The 17,990-nt window shown below is 39.0% G+C and overlaps 1 protein-coding gene across 3 annotated transcripts in view; it reads left to right on the top strand.

Annotated features, from left to right (window-relative positions):
- Positions 1 to 6: 6 nt before the first annotated feature.
- ARHGEF28 (Rho guanine nucleotide exchange factor 28) overlaps positions 7 to 17,990 on the top strand; it is a 272,376-nt gene continuing 254,392 nt past the window's right edge. For all 3 annotated transcript variants that reach the window (XM_023538177.1, XM_023538179.1, XM_023538175.1), the window contains exon 1: positions 7 to 116. The gene's annotated coding sequence lies outside the window, so the exon portion shown is untranslated. The remainder of the gene's footprint in view (positions 117 to 17,990) is intronic.

Genomic DNA, 17,990 nt, shown 5'->3' with positions numbered 1-17,990 from the left:
GCCGCCGCCGGGCGTTGGCAGCTTCGGGAGAGCCTTCCCGGCTCCGGGCGCCCTCCGGCAGGGCGCGGGGGCAGCGCCTCGCTCGGGCTGCGGAGGCTGCGGGGCCCCCAGCCCAGGTAAGTGTTCTTTAGATCTCCATCTCCCGCGTCTCTCTTAAACCTTGGGCGGAAAACTTGGCCCATCTCACCTGATTTTGTGGTCGTGGAGCTTTTCCAGGATCCCGGGGGGACGCGAGGGTCAGCCGAGGTGGACAGGGTGCTGCGGCTGCCGCCTCCTGCTCCCTCGGGAATGGCAACAAGTGCAAAGGGCTGCACAGCACCGCGCGGCAGCTGCCACTGCAGAGCGCGGGGTCGCTGGGGCGGCGCAGCGGGAGCGCACCAGGAAGGCTGGGGCCCCTCTTGACCCCGCCGGCCCCGCTCCAGGGGCCGGGGATGGTTGAGTGGAAGCCCGGCCAGTGTCCCTCGGGTGCCAGGGAAAAGCACTCTTGCGGTGGAGAAGGGAGATCCTCGAAAGCTGAGGTGTCTCTTCCCCATCGCTGCCTCGGCTCCGGGGTGAGGGTGCATGGCAAGCAAGGCCGGGTCCCCAGAGGGCAGAGCAAGTGCAAGCTCAGGACACAGTCCCTAACAGTTCTTTCGTGTGGGAACATTTGCTGTATCTTAAAAGGTATCTCTAGCTATCTTGGTTAGGAGAGGTGGTCAGAATTTTGTCGGATTTCCTTATGCTTATTTTGTAGAGTTCTTTGCCCCTTGAATACTTGGGGATGTGGGTGGTGGTACTCTAACCCCTCCATGCTCGGAGTTTTCACAGGGGTCATAATGACGACGTGCCTGTGCTTGGCAGAGGAGGCATCTTCGCCTGTCGGGGGTTGTGTGGAACCTGGGTTATTGGGCCGCCTTGGAAACCCAGCACTGGTTTCCTAGACACCAGTTAGATTTACAGAAGACAATCCATCTGCCTCCCTAGGAGCCCACAGCGTCCCGCCATTGGTTACAGCTGGGTGGGTCGAGGAGAGGCAGCAACATCTGTGTTTGCGCAGCCTCTCCCTCCTTGACCCCTGCCTGGGTCTCGACAAATCTCCGCAGACCCGGAGCTGTGGAAGTTAACCACCAGACTCGCGCCAGTGGGATGAGAAATATGGAAAAGTAAGGCATTTAGAAAGAACTGATCATTTGGGGTCGCACGGGCTCCCGGTTTTCTGAAGCGTTGTCTTCTGGTGTTCCTGAGCTCTAAAGCTGTCAGGGGAAGCGAATCCTGTTTTCACAACAAGAGCAAAATCAAGACCTGTCCTCGCTTCTGCGGTTTGCTCTTTGCACCGGAAGATCCAAGCCAAGCGACAACTTTACCTGGGGAGGTTTTAACATCTCTCTTGGATTTTTGTATACACATTCTTAAAGCGCATAGTTATTTGCCTAATTTTGATAAGATTATTCGCCAAGCTAACCCCCTTGGAATATTTGGAGGAAAAGAAATGAATACTGCAAAAACCTTTGGAATTTTTTATACAACACAGCATTCCAGTGTAATATTTTGATGTTGGCTATCTATGTGATTGTTCTCATTAACTTTGATCGAATAGGAATTAGATAGCATTAGACCTCATATTTAGTGGTTAGGGAAACTGAGGCACAGTGCTGGCTACTGGGTGACTCAGACAAATGTCCTGGTAATGGAGAACAGAGAATCAGTGTTTGTCCTGTTTTTGACTGTTTTCCTTATCAAAACCTGACTAACCAAGACCAAGTTATGCAACAGGTGTGTCATTAGACTTTCCTTTGAAGCACCTGTCCTGTCCTTTAAGCAGTTTAGAAACACTTAAAGAGGAAAGCAGCATAGGCAAACCTCCGAGATATTGTGGGTTTGGTTCCAGATCCCTGTAATAAAGCAAGTATCACAATAAAATGAGTCAATCTTTTTGCTGGTGGAAGGTCTTGCCTTCAATTCGTAAAAAATGTCACATCTGTGAAATGCAATAAAATGAAGCACAATGAAACGAGGTATGCCTGTAATTAGTAACTAAGGCTCTATGAAATTTCATCAGGGGCCTCTCTTGGGTTTCACACCTTTTTAAAAACATGTGGGTACTGCAGAAGAGTGGAATATTTCTCATTGTGCTCTTATAAGAAACTACTGTTGTGGCTAATACTTAAATTGGGCAAGAATTTCAGGTGAGCTCTGATACATGACCTCTTTTAGTATATGCCATGTGACAAAAAGAAATGCATTCTAAATAGGTATTAAAGCAAATAGGGGAATATAATATTACTTTCATATTAAACATTCTGTACAAAACTAGTAACGACTATATTGGTACTTAAGCTCTAAGTCCTGCCACAGTTTATGACCAAGTGCTGACTCTCCAGAAGAGATTTATTATGTAAATATTGGAAAACCCTTTATGATTGGAGCATGGCTACGATGGTACTGCACAGATCCCAAATTACTCTCAAACTCCCAGGCTGACTATAATTTTATTATGCTTTAATTTACTGATCAGATATGACAGATCTGGTTTATGTAGGTTTTGTCTAATTGCATTTGTATTTATGTTGCTTTAGTGAAGCACAGAAGCTATAGGATATTTTTTTTCCCCTGTGACCTTAAATAAGATTTGTGAAGAGATGGGTCAAGTTGTGCAACTCCTGTTGAGAGTACTAAATTAAAAACAATGTTATATTTGAAAGGCACCAAATTCAGGGAATTTTGCCATTTTAGAATCGTACTGTAAATATTCCACCCTGTAGGGCTTGAGTCCAGATCCCTTACTTAGGCAAAGCTGAGTTTAGTGACATTTGTCTTAAGTATAGATCAGGTCCTTTATACTACCAAGTATTTTGCCCTGATTGGATGGTAGTTTGTCATTTTGTCTAGTATCTATACTCTTTAGTTCTTTTGTTACTATCCTGGTATTAAAAATTTCTCAAAATTTCAAAGTAGTGTCACTCTGCTGTCTAGTCATTTGACAGTCTATCATGCTCCTTTCTGTAAATATTTTCTTCATTTATATTTATTGAACTAATTTTTATTGAGGGCCTACTATGTGCCTGACACTCTGCTTTAATTCTCTGGACTGTGGATTTCATGTCTAAGGTAATACTTTTCTGGTTTTAGAGTTTTTAGGATCTGTTGCATTTTTGAGTGGGTTTTTGCACACAACACTAAGATATTTGGGTGGTAAAATGTTATGTAACTTTTTAATGCTAGTATGTCTTAATAGACTGCAATTTTTCCCTTGAAATTTGATCTTAGGCACAATCGTAATTTGTTTATTTCTTCCATTACTGCTCCTGGACTTCTTCTCCTGCATAACCAAGATAATGAGATTTGACATCATTTTTAATATGAGGGAAAGTAAAAATGTAATATAACTGAATATTAGGCATTCATTTTAGTGATCTTGGGGTTTTGAACACTTTTATCAGATATACTTTTGTTAATCTTCAGAAGTATCCTATTTTAGCTTAATTTTTCTCCTCAATTACCAATTTGAGGTTGGACTTACGTAGAAAGTTAATGTGACAGTAATGTTCCTTGATAGTAGAGAAAATGTCTTGTATTCATGAGTGAAGGCCAGCATGGGTGGACACTGGTAACACCTTCGCTTTCCATAGTAGCATGTCCAGAAGAGACCCTTTTAAAACCAGCACTCAAATAACATGCTGCCTACCTCAAGTGGCAGGCTTTGTTTGGTATGCACACGATCTTTTGCCCTTTAAAAATGCTTAAAATGTTAATATACTTTATATATTTTATTCAAGTATACACATTCAAGTATATACTTAACAAATAATAAACAAGAGATATATTGCGTATATTAATAGAATTTATGGTTTAGCTCTTAAATTCATTACCAAACACCAATGATCATGACCATTGTGCTTAAGCCTTGCTCCTTTTTCTTCCATCATTATAATTTAGAGAAATTATCTTTCATAAACCATAACAAAGTGGTTAAGAGTGGGGACTCTGGAGCCAGATTGTCTCGTTAGACAGCCCCCGGCTATGTGACCTCTCTCTACTTCAGGTTTCCCATTTGTGAAATAGGGATAATCACCCTTTGGGTGGTTGCGAGGATACAATGAATAAATTTACAGAGAGCCCTTCTAGTAGTGCTTGGCAGAGAGTAAGTGCCAGAAAATGTTGGTGGTTATTTTTTTTAACAAATGGAAAATCGACATTTAAAAAAAGTAGCTTTAGCAGGTTTTCCAGGTTTCAAAAGGCAGCGAGATATCAGTGTGACCTCAGGGGACAGCACCCTAGGCGGAGAGTTTGAGGCGGGGATGGAAACAGCCTGTGACCTCTCATCTGTGAAACCTTGGGTGAGTATGAGCCCTCTCTGGGTCTCAATTTCCTCATCTGGTAAAATGGAAAGTAGACTTGATGGTCTCTAAGAACCTGCCAGTTCTAACATTCTATACCACCATGAACTTTCAAAGTGAAGAGGGCATTGGTCACTTCAGCTTTTCCTGTCTTGGGCAACACAGCCAGGAATGTACTGTCCGTAGGGTTGGCGCTGTGCCTGTAGCGGCAGGCAGTAAGTATTTGAAGGGATTATGAACAATTTCTACTAGTAACTTAACCTCACCTTGATCACCAGACAGTCATCAGGTTGAAATGACTGGATTATCTTTCTGGACTTAGTCCAGAGAGGTTTCAGACATGAAAGTCTGGATCCCATGCATATAAGTCATAGGTTACCCTGCTCCCTCTCTTCTGAAGAGCCCTCTCACCGTCCCCCATGTGGAAGAGGGGGTGGGGTAGCTCTGAGAAGGTGAAAGACAAGTGAGATGATTGTTTCTGAATTTCATGATTAAAAATTTCCACACCCAACGCACAGGAAAGCATCACCATTAGCCTTTACAAGGGTATGTAACTAGAAGGACTTGGAGCAAAGGAGGTCTTATGAAGGACTTCTGAGTATCAATGAAGATCAAGAGGTTTTGTTTGGGCTAGATGGTTCAGACAAAGTCCCTCTGGGGTAAATCACTGTCTTCCCCTAATGACCCTTATTTGTTGTTTGCATTGTCACCTGGTTCTTTGTCAATAGTCTTTCTCTTTTTTTTTGCCCTGCCCACCTCCTGGTTTGCTGAATGACTAGGTGTTAGAGTTTCAAACGGTAGGGGGTGATCAGTGATTTATGAGATTACGAGTTATTTGAGCCCCTAACCCAAGATTCCAAACCTGATTGATTATTGAATCACTTGGGTTCAGAATATCTCTCGGGAGGGCCTGACATAATTTTTTAAAGAAGGTGGTACTGTTAGGTTTGCTCTCTACTTCCCCAGCCTTTAGGTGTTTCTGGCATTCTATTTCTGAAAGTATCTAGGAAAGGGTAATGCCTGCATTTTCTTATGGTGTTCCTTTTATGCTATGGGTGTGTCACCTGTCTCCTGCTGCCTCCTCTTGTCAACCTCTCACTTCCATTAGTCAGGAATAGTAATTGCCTAATGGAACATGCTGTGTACCTTCTAACTTCTTTGACTTTGTTCATGGTAGGCTTCTCTTCTTTGCTGGCTAAAATGTACAGCACACCTTGGAGATATTGCAAGTTTGGTTCCAGACCACTGCAATAAAGTGAGAGTCATAATCTTTTTGCTGGTGGAGGGTTTTGCCTTCAATTTGTAAACAACATCATCATCAACAACAACAAAACAGAACAAAAGCCCTTGCAACATTTTGAAGCACAATAAAATGAGATATGCCTGTATTTTAGTCCTTGAAGCAAGCTCAAACCACCTTCTTTCTGAGAGCTTGTTTGGAGGTTCTAGCAGGGGAGCGCAGCTACTCGTATACTCTTGACTGAAGACCGGTCCTCTCAATCGGGGAAGGTTGTCCTGCCAGCAGCTTCAGGAGGGACGCACATGGAGTAATGAGGGAGGAAGGGGACACCCGCCTAGCCAGCCAGATCAGCCAGATCAACCCTGCTGATCGATGGGGTGACAGATGTCACAGCCAGATTGCCCTCACAGCCAACATCTTTCTGAAACCTTGACCAACTTAGTAGCAACTGAGCTCTTTTCTGAACTTCTGCTATCTTATCGCTGATACCTCTCATTTATCACTTTCCACCTGCTCCTGGGTTCATTATATGCTTCTGTGAATAGTCTCAGCTTTCCAACCTGACTGTAAGCCCACTGATGGCAGGGACCGTGGTTTAGACTACTTTGTAGGACAGTACTCAAAGTAGAATATACATATGTCAGTTGGTTTGTTATTTATTAACCGTCATGGAGACTCTACTTTCTACTTTGTCTTGGGCAAGTAACTAAAACTTTTAGCTTCAGTTTTTAACATAGGGTTGTTATAAGGATAGTCTATGTAAAGTGCTTAGGACAGAACCTGGGATAGAGTAATTTCTTAAACAATGGCTTTCCAACAATGGTACTTCTGAACAGGGCGATTGAGTCGCAGTGTTCAAGTCATCTCAAAATTACCAGGTTTATTTTTGTACATGTTGCTGATCCCTATCTCCTCATTCATGGACTTGTGCAATTGGCTTTTTAGTCCCCTGAATAGAACTTAATATTTCTCCCTTAAATTTATTTTACTGTATGCGACCATCTGTTCTAGCCTTTCAGAGTCTTTTAGATTGTTTATAAACTTACCATGTTTGCTACCCTTTTTTTGTTCCAAGTTATCCACAGATTTGACATGCATTTCTTTAATGCAATAAGGAAATAATAAAACTGTTACCTAGGCTGAGGTCTAGGGCAGAGCAATTTGGTGTATTTATACAAATTTTATTTCAAATCGATGTTTATCAATTTCAGATAGTGTTCAATTAATTATTCTTATTTGTACCAGCATATGATTCTTAGTCTTCTGTCTTGTCATCAGGATATTCACTGTCTACCAAATCTACACCTCTACTATATGAAGTTACCAGTTTTAGTAATCACATTATGGAATGGAGTTATTCTCAAGTTACTTATTCTTGGGGAACCCACAATGGATCTATGTAGCTACTCCTTCCTCTTTGAGGTCCTCAGACATCAGCTGTTTAATATTCTGCTCTAGAATCTTGCTTCTGTCTATAGTTTGTAGAATTTGCCTTTTTGGAAATTGGAATGACATGTGCCTGCCTTCTGTATTTGAACCCTGTCATTCTCCACAGCTCCTGATGAATTATGGCTGGGAAATCTCAATGAGTTCTTTGCTATCCTGTCATTCCTGCCCGTCCTTTCAAAATGGGATGTCTTTGGTTATTTCTTCGGATAGTGACGGTATCTTTAGGTCCCGATTTCACTGACTGTTAATGAAATTTGGTGAGAGTGGAATTTAGATGGAATGGTGTGGGAGAATACCTTTATAAGGAGCAGCTCATCTAACTCTTTTAGTCTTGCTTTCATGGAATTGCCAGCTTTGCAACTTCCTGAAAGTTCTCAGGGGATGGATTTCTGGAAGTTGCTTTTATACCAGTTATCACAACCCTTACAGACTTAGCCAGTTTCCAGCTGGCCACACCGCATTCTTGGTGGTAAGAGACAACACACAAAACCTATTAGTGATGATTTGACAGGTTTTTAATTGATAGAGTCTTAGGGGGAATAAAATAGAAATACTTCTCTTAAATTGCACGTTTCTTGTTACACTGAGTTGTTATATAAAATACTTAGGTATTTTTCTCCCATTTGATAACCAGAAATATTGACAGATTTTTCATTGACTATAAAAGAGTGTTAAGAATCTTTAAAATCTCAGCCATGGAAATTCTAATTATTCCTTGATCTTTAGTTAGGAAGGTTCCTATTTGGACAGAAATTGTCATGAGACAAAGGTATCATGTCCTTAGATTTTCAGCCTTATAAAAATGTTTAAAATCTTAAGAAAGTGAAACTTCACACATAGATAAGTTAGGTTGTTTTGCAATAAAAATGAATGTTGTAGGTTATCTTCATATCTGTAGAAATTCCCAAATTTCACTTGGCTTACTTACAAAAATGGAGCTGTGCTAGGCACAATTCAACTTTACCATACAAAGTTTAAGGAAAATCACATTTTGATAGGAATGCCAAGTGTAATTTGGATATTAGTTTAATAGAAGGTTTTTTATTTAAAATAGGAGTAAGCATTTTTTTCCCTTTCACATTCGTAGTAGGAAGCTTTATGTTCACTGGTTGTTATGGCATCTTTGTGGACAAACAATGGCAGAAATTAATAGAGGCAGACAAGATGTCTGGATTTAAATGAATTTAAGAACACTTTTTATTTTAGTGGGAGTTGGATATGATTGGTGTTTTGTGCCATTCATTTTAAAAGTGGTAGTGTTGTTCAATTAATTATTCTTATTTGTACTAGCATCTGGTTGTGTGCAATAAGAAGATTTTTAAAGGACAATCTGGGTGTTGCAAAAGCTGAACCAGAAGCACAATTTGGGTTCAAATCTTAACATTGCGACTGATATACTGGGTGAGTCATGTCACCTCTCTGGACCCTAATGATCTCTTTTAAAACCTGAAGGGTTGGGCTAGGCCCTTCTTTATGGTGTGTCCCATCTCTCAAGTTCTTCATTTTCATGGTGGTAAGGATGATGTCTTAACCCTTTCTTGGAATACTAACATAATGCCTGGTTCCCAGAGTGCTTTCAGACGCTTGACTGGCAACAACTAAATTGTTCAGGAAGTTGGGTTTGAAGATGCTGCTATAGTGTTGCGTCTTTATAAGGAGAAATGACTGCTCAAACCCTGAGGTTTCCCCGTGATGGCAGCTCATGTTATTGTTGTCTGAATACTTCATGAGCAGTGAGGTGGAATCAGCCAGTAATAATCTAGTAATTATTTTTAATTGAATTCAAAGATGACTGAAAATGGGTATTAATTTCATTTAAGCAGATGGAACTTAATGTACCTAACCTCATTTAGGCTGGGTGGAGAATGTGCCCTGAAATTTATGGAATTTTTGATAAATGTCTATTTTTAGCTAAAATAACATTTATGACGGTTCTCTTGCTTCTTTTTCTTCTCCACTCCCCTTCTGTCTCCCTGCCCTGCCTTTTCTCCTAAGGATCGTGGCGATTTCTTTTCGGTTTGATTTCACAACTTTTTTTTTTTTTTCCAAAAAGGTGTAGCGAATTCCTAAAGCCTCTAGTATTTCATGTAGCTCCTGACTAGTAATATGAAAGAAAACAAACTTGTGCTCATAAAAAAGAATGACATCCCTCCACTTCTCACAGAACCTCATACTAAAGATATCCTATTATATTGGCGATTTGGACATTAGGCATTATTCCATTTGGGCTTTTCCTTGCTGGAAAACACTCTTATTCAGGAGTTCTTTTCAAAACTTTTCCATTGCGGGGAGTTTGGTAGTTCTTTTTGAGTTTTGAGGCTCACTGAGTTGAGTTTGGCTAGTAATTACTATGAGGCAGGTATATACTGGGTGCTGAAGGCTCAGAGATAAGAGACTTGGGAGTAGCTTTTGAGGTGCTCAGTGCTGCCAAATCAGCAGCCGTGAAAGCAAATAAATATATTGTGGTGTGGAGAATGTCTGGGGCAGGGTGTTCTCTGTAGCCTGAGGGAAAGCATGTTTTCTGGGAGTGATATCTAGTATAATGAGAATCAAAGTGTCGTCCAGTTTTTGTATTTTTTTGTCCTAAATATAATCTATATTGTAAATGTGTATCTGCTTCAGTGATATAAAAACAAGTGAACTTAAGAAATAGACATTTTAATGAAAATCTGTATACTTCATCTCAGTTTATAAATATAATCGGAGTGGATATCTTTCAGATATCAAATTCAACCACAAAATCTTGCACTTGCTTTTAAAACTTTTATTTATTGAAATTGTATAATTGTTGCTAATAATTTTTAAAATCCTTTGAAATTTGGGCATATAAATAAACATTTACAGTCACTATTTGGTAGAGGAGAGAAACTTCAATATTATCAAACATGAAAGGCTATTCTTTTGTATTTCAATTTGTTTTGGCAATATGTTTGTAATGACTTTACATCTTAAATTTGTATAGAGAAACCTAGCTTTGTGTAGATTTTTTTTCTAACTCTCAAGTGTCTAATCTTACAGAATTCTGGAGATGTTTGATCAAGGTCTTGGTGTTCTGCTCGACTTGTCAAGAGCAAACTGATTCTAATGTTTCTGTTTTTGGGATAGCTCTCCAGTCCAGGGCTAAGCCCTCCACAACTCTGTATTACATCGATGACCACAGCTTTAGCCAAAATTAAACTAGGGAAGGCAAATAATAGTGCCTTATCTTGCCTTAGTGACACTGAAGAGTGCTATTGTGAATATGGTGAGTATATGCTAGTTATTTATTTATTTTTGGGTACAGGATCATTTGAACAGCTTAGTGCTTAAAATAAAATTAAAAAAAAAAATCCTTCTGTGCCACAATTGAATATTAGTAAACTTATGGAACATTTAAAGTTGAATAACATTTAGAAATCAAATGAATCACTACTTCATGTGTTGTTTTGACAGGAAGTGTATCATGTCTCAATAATTTCCTTAAAATTTCTTCCTGCCAGGTGCCTGTTTTCTTCTTGCTAACTTATTCCCATAGAATTCCAAATATGTGGTTGATTTTCCTACCGGTACACTTTCACATTTCCTTTTCCTTTTTTCCCTTCTTTAGAGCAGCTAGTGTACTTTTGTTTGTATTGAATTTAAGGTTTATTACAGGGCAGAGAGAATAAATAGCTATTTGAGTGGCTATTTTGGAGACTGATGACATCCAGCCAGGATGCCTCTGTCTGGTGAGCAGATCTTCTTGGTTCCAGCATGTAAGATTTTATAAAGTAGGTGTTAAGACCTGCCTGTTGACAGACCCGGTCAAAGGCCAGATGTACATGAAGTATTGTTCATTTAGTCATCTATGGAGAGATTAGAAGGAATTTCTATTTTTCTATTTGGTATATATACAATTTAACACAAATATTTACATGAGCTACCTTGAAATAAAATACGTTAGGAAATAAAATATTGGTCTCTGTTATAAACAAGGTGCTATACAAGGCAATGTGAAGGATGTGAAGTTTGCCACAGCCCCTCACTAAAATGTGAGCACACAGGTCACCCCTCATAGGGCAGTGAGTACAGTGGCTGCTAGGGGAGGTGCCAGTTTAGAACTCTGAGGTGCTCAGAGCTGGGGGCTCTGGCAGGGAGGAAGAGGCAGCGTATAAAGCAAACTTTCTTGGCCTGTAGCATCTTCTGGTAGAAGTAGGTGCAAAAAAACCCCTACCCCTTTTTTCTAAATTAAGAAATTACATGGATGTGTGCAAAGAAGAATTTTTAATTAACTCAGTAACTTGTACTGCTGGTGGGGAACATTCAAGTGTTTGCCTTTGGATATTTGGGTCAGTATATTTCTGACTAGTAAACATATATATATAATCATAACTAAATTTATATACATTTCATTGCATAATAAAGACACTTTTTTAAATCGTGTTGATTTTTATCAGTAAATTTAACAATGTTTTTTATAATCTGCCTTTTATCTTTTTTTGTGTGACTTAAATCTAATGATTAACTACTTTATTTATGGATTATAGTCCTTACTTTTCTTTATTGAATATAGAATTATTGTATTTTAAGTACAAGTATGCAATAGGTAATTTCTTTTAAATTAAAATGACGTGGTTTCTTCCACCAGAAGTCTTCCCTTTTTTGTAATGTGGGATTATACAGTATAGATAGTGAGATTTACATTTAAAGACATAATTTTATAGCATATCCATGTAACACTGAAGAGTACAAATAGGCTTTTAAGAAGACATGCTTGTAGGGGTTGACATTTATGCAATTACAGGTAGGCCTATGCACATCAGTATAAACTCCTAACTGTGTTTAGGAAAATAGCTTTCTACACTATTTTTTCGCATTGGAACTCTTTCATTTTCATATTTAGGAATAACGGATTGTGTGGAAAAATGCCATTTATGGGCAAACCAATCAATTGTTTAATAAATGTTACAATATAGTCAACATTGCATTTTTGTATTTTATCTTATTAGCAGGGCCGAATGTCAAAACTATAATGTGGTTAAGGTGAGATGCCGATATAGAAACTAGCTAGTACTTTTGAAAGTGGCAGGTCTAGGACTCTAGCCCTACAGTATCCAGAGTGACAAGGGGCAGTGAGCTGGGCCTAGCTGGAATATCCCAACCCAGCTCCTTCCCCTCACTGCATCTCTCTTCGTTGGATTCTTCTCTGCATTTCCCTTGCAGGGATCAGGTGGGTACCTAGCCACAAGCCCATAAGTGACACTCATACCCCCCACTCCCAGTTCTCAGTTTCCTCATCCATAACTTTCTGTGATTCTATGAGCAATATATAAATTGTTGTATATATGATATGAAAAGCCCCTAAGAAAGCTAAAGAGCCTTAGTGAGTATATTTTGCGTCTTGCATTAGAATGCCATTTAACTATCAGTTTGGCAGTGCTTTGATGTTCATAGTGCCAAAGAAAATTTCAGCCAGCAGAGGTCAAATGATCATATACTCTGTTTAAACAGAACTTTCTTTTGTATTAATAATGTTAACAGAAATCAGGAAAAAAATATTATTCTCTGTCAGCTAGTTAAAGATTTATTAACAGGTCCCGTTTGCTTAAAATGCAGTTGCTTTCACTTAGAGTCTTCAAATCAAACTTGGGATTGGGGTGCAAACCTAGTTTCACTTGAGTATTTTGCACTTCCAGTTTCCTCATCTATGAAATGGGGATGATACCAGCCCTCAAGATAAAACGGTGGTTTGTCAACCAAATGAAGTTATAGATGGAAATATTTTGGAAAGTTTAAATGATATATAAATATAAAACCAAAACCTAAAAAAAAAAAAACCCACTATTTGTGAAAAGTTATTTATGGCATAAATTTACTACTGCTGTAAACATACATGTGGAAAAGCAGTGAATGTGATCAGTTGGTACCATGCCAGCTCCTACATCTTTTCGTTGATTTAACACTTCTGCGTTCAGTAACGTGGCAGAAAAATGTGGAGCCAATTCACATTAGGGGAGGAAAGTCTCAGAGGCCTGTTGTGTAAGAAAAGGGGCTAATGGGTGGCTATGTCCTGGTCGGAATCCTGGTTCTGTACTTGAGGCTGTAAAAAAATAAAACACACACACACACACAAAATTCCTCTCCTTCTTTTGTTTAGCTAGAGTATGAAGTCGCTTGAGAAAAAGTGTGAGTAAGGCGTTTTAGTAGACCATGAATCCCCCTTTCAGGAAAAATATCACCAAAGGAGGTTTTCGTGAGTATGTTTCTCATATTGGTTGGGAATAAATACATTTAAATGGTTTGTAAATGTTTGCTTCACTCTTTCATTGAGAAATAAAGTTTCACAGGCCCCAAGCATTAATCTCTTTTAATCTTTCAAAGCCAGTGACAAAATGACCCTTCTCTCTTGGACCGGTGGTCATATTGAAAAGGTAATGGCAGGGAAAAGAACTGTTTTTGCTAATCTCATCTGGATTTGAAGTCATGTTCAATTCTAACAATAACACAATATTTTGTTCTCCATACTAGAAATGTTTTGGGTTAAGTACACATTGACTCTTCTGGAGTCTTGAGTTCTGGTGCCTTCTTGGGAAGGATCTGGCTCTCTAACACTTAAAAAAAAAAATCTCACTTCTACATCTTCTGGAGGGAGGGCATAGTGTGTTCCTACTGCAGAAGAAGGAGACTTCTCTTAATAATTAGCTTAGCACATGACTGTCACAGACCATAGTAGAAAGAGCTACTGTGTAAATATCTTACACAATTGGAAAAATGAAGCTTATAAGATTTATCCAACTATCCTGGCAGTCGCTGTAGCATTTGAGGGCCCTATTATAGGGAGTATCTGGTGCAATTTTCATCAGCTATAGAAAGACGACTTTATGTAATTTGGTTTGGAGTTCTGGAGTTTGATAATATTAACAATGGTTACCATAGGTCAGTTGCTTTCCCTGTGTTCGGCACTATGCTTGTTATCTTTAATTCCTACAGCAACCTCATATTTATTTTACAGATGAGGAAACTGAGGAGATATGAGAGGTTAACCTGTGCTAGGTCTAGCAGTTCATCGATACGTGATCTGTGGAACTTCTTTCTCGCTTCAGTTTCCCATGGTGTCACTCAGAAGGCTTATAGGGGAAAGATCCAGCTGGTCCACATGTAATAGAGGCCAGAAGAGCTTATGCTTTGATCAACCGATCTGAAATTTTCACTGCCTCTACATTTTCAGACTTGACTTCATAGTGAAACTCAATGCCTTATCTTTTACACTTGTCACAAGCTTTGAAAGATCTTAGTTACATAGCTTGTCATTCTAAATCTTTCCAGGGTGAGAAATAGGAATAAAAAAAAAAAATCTTTTTCCACAGAGTCTAATACGCTATCTGTTTGGTTAAGTATGACCTCCAGGTTTATGGCTATTTCTTAGAGGAAAAACTTCAGACCAAGCACAATGTTCTGGACCCATAATTCTGACTTCTCAACACCTGTGCTCTTTCCTAGCATTTTTAATGCATCCCAGCAGCCTGTTTACATTTTAAATATGTCGTATTTTGAACTTCAAGATGATTTCTGATTTAGTCCCTCCCAAGGATTTACCTGTTTGCTTTCGTTCTGTTCTCTTCTACTCTACTTGTTCCTTATTGACCTTGATAATGTCCTGTGGAGGCTTTTCAGTTTCCAGTGGCATCCCAGGGGTGGGCAAGGTGCAATCAATAACAGGGTACATTTCCTGGAGAAACACACTTAAAATCGATTTCAGTCGGTCTGGTTTAACTGTGACCATGTACCAGCAATTCTAAATGATATTTGTTAATATTACTTCTCCCCCTGCTGCCCAAATTCTTCTTTTGGTCTAAGTTCTAAATAATTGCTGCAGTCACTGTTGCATTTTAATAATATTTATGTAAGCCTCAAGTTAGCACATTTTAATGACTTATCCTTTAATAAACATTGTATTCAACATGGAATTTAATGTGGACAACTCCTAGTTATGGAGTTGGTCCCCAAGACTTGCTGCACAAGTTTATTCTGGGAGTAAACTCACCAAGGTTTGGCATCATTCAAACTTGCTTCAGGTCTAATTTGTGTGTCCAATTTCTGTAATACTATTTAACAGTACATTTAAATAGTAGATTTTGAAATAAGCAATGATAGCAGATGATGGTACAAACCAAGAAGCAAAACTTGGTTTACTTTAGTTCTGTCATTTTGTGTGACCACTTGGAGTTTTTGTGTTTCAAATGAAAGCGGTGAAACAGTGAGAGGCGTGAGTTTTAATATTGTTTCATAAGTGAAAGTTTTATGTTTGAAATATTTTATTGAATTTGAATAATATCTTTCAAATTGAAATTTTAAATTGTTTTGGAACTAAAAGGTGAAGAAAAATATTATATGGCTGGTACAATGTAGTAAGTAGTTGCCTTCCCTGTATCCTTGGAAGACATTTAAGTTTTATTTATGTTTGCATGTATTTTTTTTACTGGTATGATTATATATTTGTTCAATAAAATAAGATTTTTACTGCATTTCTTTTCTGGTCAATATTATGCACTTAAAAAAATTGCTGAAAATTTTGTTGTGTAGGAGAGGGGGATATTAAATGACCTTTAGGTATCAAATATACTAGGTGTACCGCTGCTAGGAGCCCTCTAAATGTTTCTCTTATGTGTTCCCATCATGCATTATCTGCAAAGTTAGTGAGAATCTAGAAGCATTTAAACCAGCAGACCCCAGTTAATTTTTGTGGAATTCTTCCTGTGGTTTTTACTATGTTCCCTATGGTTCAGGCTCCTGGCCCTTATGACCAATATACTACTCTCCACCTTGCTAACTCTTGCTCTCTAAGAGGTCTTTACAGTTATGATCTCCTTTAGGAAACTTCTTATACTGTCTGCATTAGTTAGAATATAGTTGAGGAGCTTTAAAGAGACTTAAATAAGACAAGAATTTCCTTATGTAAAAGTCTAAGCTGGAGAGTAGGGTGGATCCCTCTTAGGTTATCCAGGAACCACCTTCCTTCTGTCTTGTTGCTCTGCCATCCATAGGGCATTATCCTTATTGGCATAGTTGCAGCTGGCTCACCACCACTCATCTGTATCCAGCCAGTAAGAATAGGACAAAAATTGTGGCGAGCACCTTCCTTCCTTTGAAAAGCCCAACGTAGAGATGTGCGTTACTTCTGTTCACATTGCGTGAGCCATAACTTCATTATATGCCCACATCTAACTTCAGGGGAGGTTAGCTCAGCACTGTCTAATATGATGTGAGCCATGTATGTAATTTACAATTTTCTAACAGCCATGTTAAAAAAGATAAAAAGAAACAGGTGAAAATAACCCAGTATACTTAACCCAATATATTTAACCCAACTTATATAAAATATTATTATATCATCATGTAGGACTAGCCACATTTCAAGTGTTCAATAGCCACATGTGGCTAATGGCTACCATATTGGGCAGAGGGAGCTTTAGCTGGTTGGCCTTGTATCCAGATAAAGTTGAAGGATCCTACCACTAAAATGAGTGGGAGAATGGATATCTGGAGTCAACTGCTAGTCTCTGTCACATCTCTTAACCAGTCTCTGCTCCCCATCCCAATTTGACGCTAGTTCTTGGTATTTCCCATGATACATTGTGTGTATAATTATCTGTTTTAGTCTGTTGTTCCCACTGGATTGAACATTTTAAGGGTGAAGATTGAGTAATCTTTTCTCCAGATATTAGTCTAGTATTTGGCAAATTTTAATTACTTGAAAAATGTTAAGTGAATTAATAAACTGGATGGGGATTTCATTTAATTCTTCAACTATTATTTCTAGACAAGTGCTTATGGTTTTCCTCATTGATGTGGACAACCCTCTTTCTGTGCATCAAAAGTTATATTGTTCTTGGGATGAATTTACTTTGATTTTATTTGGTGAATTTGCTGTGGACTCATATCCAGAGATGCTTTTGATTGACATCTACATTCCAATATAATGGCAGGTTCTCTGGTTCCATGAATTATGTTTTGCAAAATATGTCCAATGTCCAAAAAAAATTCATTTTCCTGTTTCAGTGAGTCTTCTGTCAAGGGTGCCTCTGCACTGTGAAGGGACAGGATGGAGCTGTTTGCATGGAACTCCTTACATTGAGAGTTCCTGTTCAGCCGTTGGGGAAATATGCCATTTCCAGGAAATATATTAGAATAATATTTTCTGCTAAAAGACAGAGGCAGAGGATAATATTTTACATGTGAAAAAGTCAACAAATCAGCAAAACTTAATTCCTAGAATTAAATGAAACACGAATGCAGCTTCTCATTAAATTAAGTGGAGGACTGAATGTTCCATAAACAAGTTAAATTCTAGATGTTACAAGCAGTTCTTCTCTCTCACAAGCCTGTCTTGCATCCCTCAGAGTCAGGTGGCTGTAGGAATGACTTTCCTGGGCTGGCCCTTAAGATGTTATGGCCCTTCTCCCTCAGGAATGGAGGGCAGGAAGAGGAAGAGAAGGCAGTGAAAAGAAGGGTAAGCACACAGGGCTGCTTTTCCTCCTCCACTTTTCATTAACAGCATCCCTCACCCCTTATCCCATCTCTCACCCCCCCACCCCCATGCAAACAGGTCTCTTCCCCATCCTGGGAGAGGCTCTTAGGATGAGTTAACTAGGCTAGTCATTCTTTGAGGGAGAACATTTCAATCAGGCAGTGGCATCCTTCAGGAAAATAACATAGCTGCAGTAATCACTGTGACCATTATGATAATGGAATTGCAATGAATGCATGTGCCAGGCTCTTGTTAAGGGCTTTGTGTATTATTTACCCTTATAACAACCTTATGAAATGGGCATTATTATGATCCCTGTTTTAAAAATGAGGAAACAGAGGCTTAGACTAAGTGACTAGCCTGGAGTCAGAAGCTTATAAGTTGCTGAACTGGGTTGACGTTCATATCTGAATCCAAATCTTGGGCTTTTAACCATTATATCATCCTGCCTCCTAAATATCACTTATGTGGCTTTTTTCCCCCGCCCTATTTGATATAT

The sequence above is a fragment of the Pteropus vampyrus genome, unplaced genomic scaffold (genome assembly GCF_000151845.1).
Source record: "Pteropus vampyrus isolate Shadow unplaced genomic scaffold, Pvam_2.0 Scaffold213, whole genome shotgun sequence".
In the NCBI taxonomy this organism is placed as follows: Eukaryota; Metazoa; Chordata; class Mammalia; order Chiroptera; family Pteropodidae; genus Pteropus; species Pteropus vampyrus.
The sequence above is the reverse complement of the archived record's forward strand: the minus strand, read 5'-3'. Positions and strand labels throughout refer to the sequence as shown.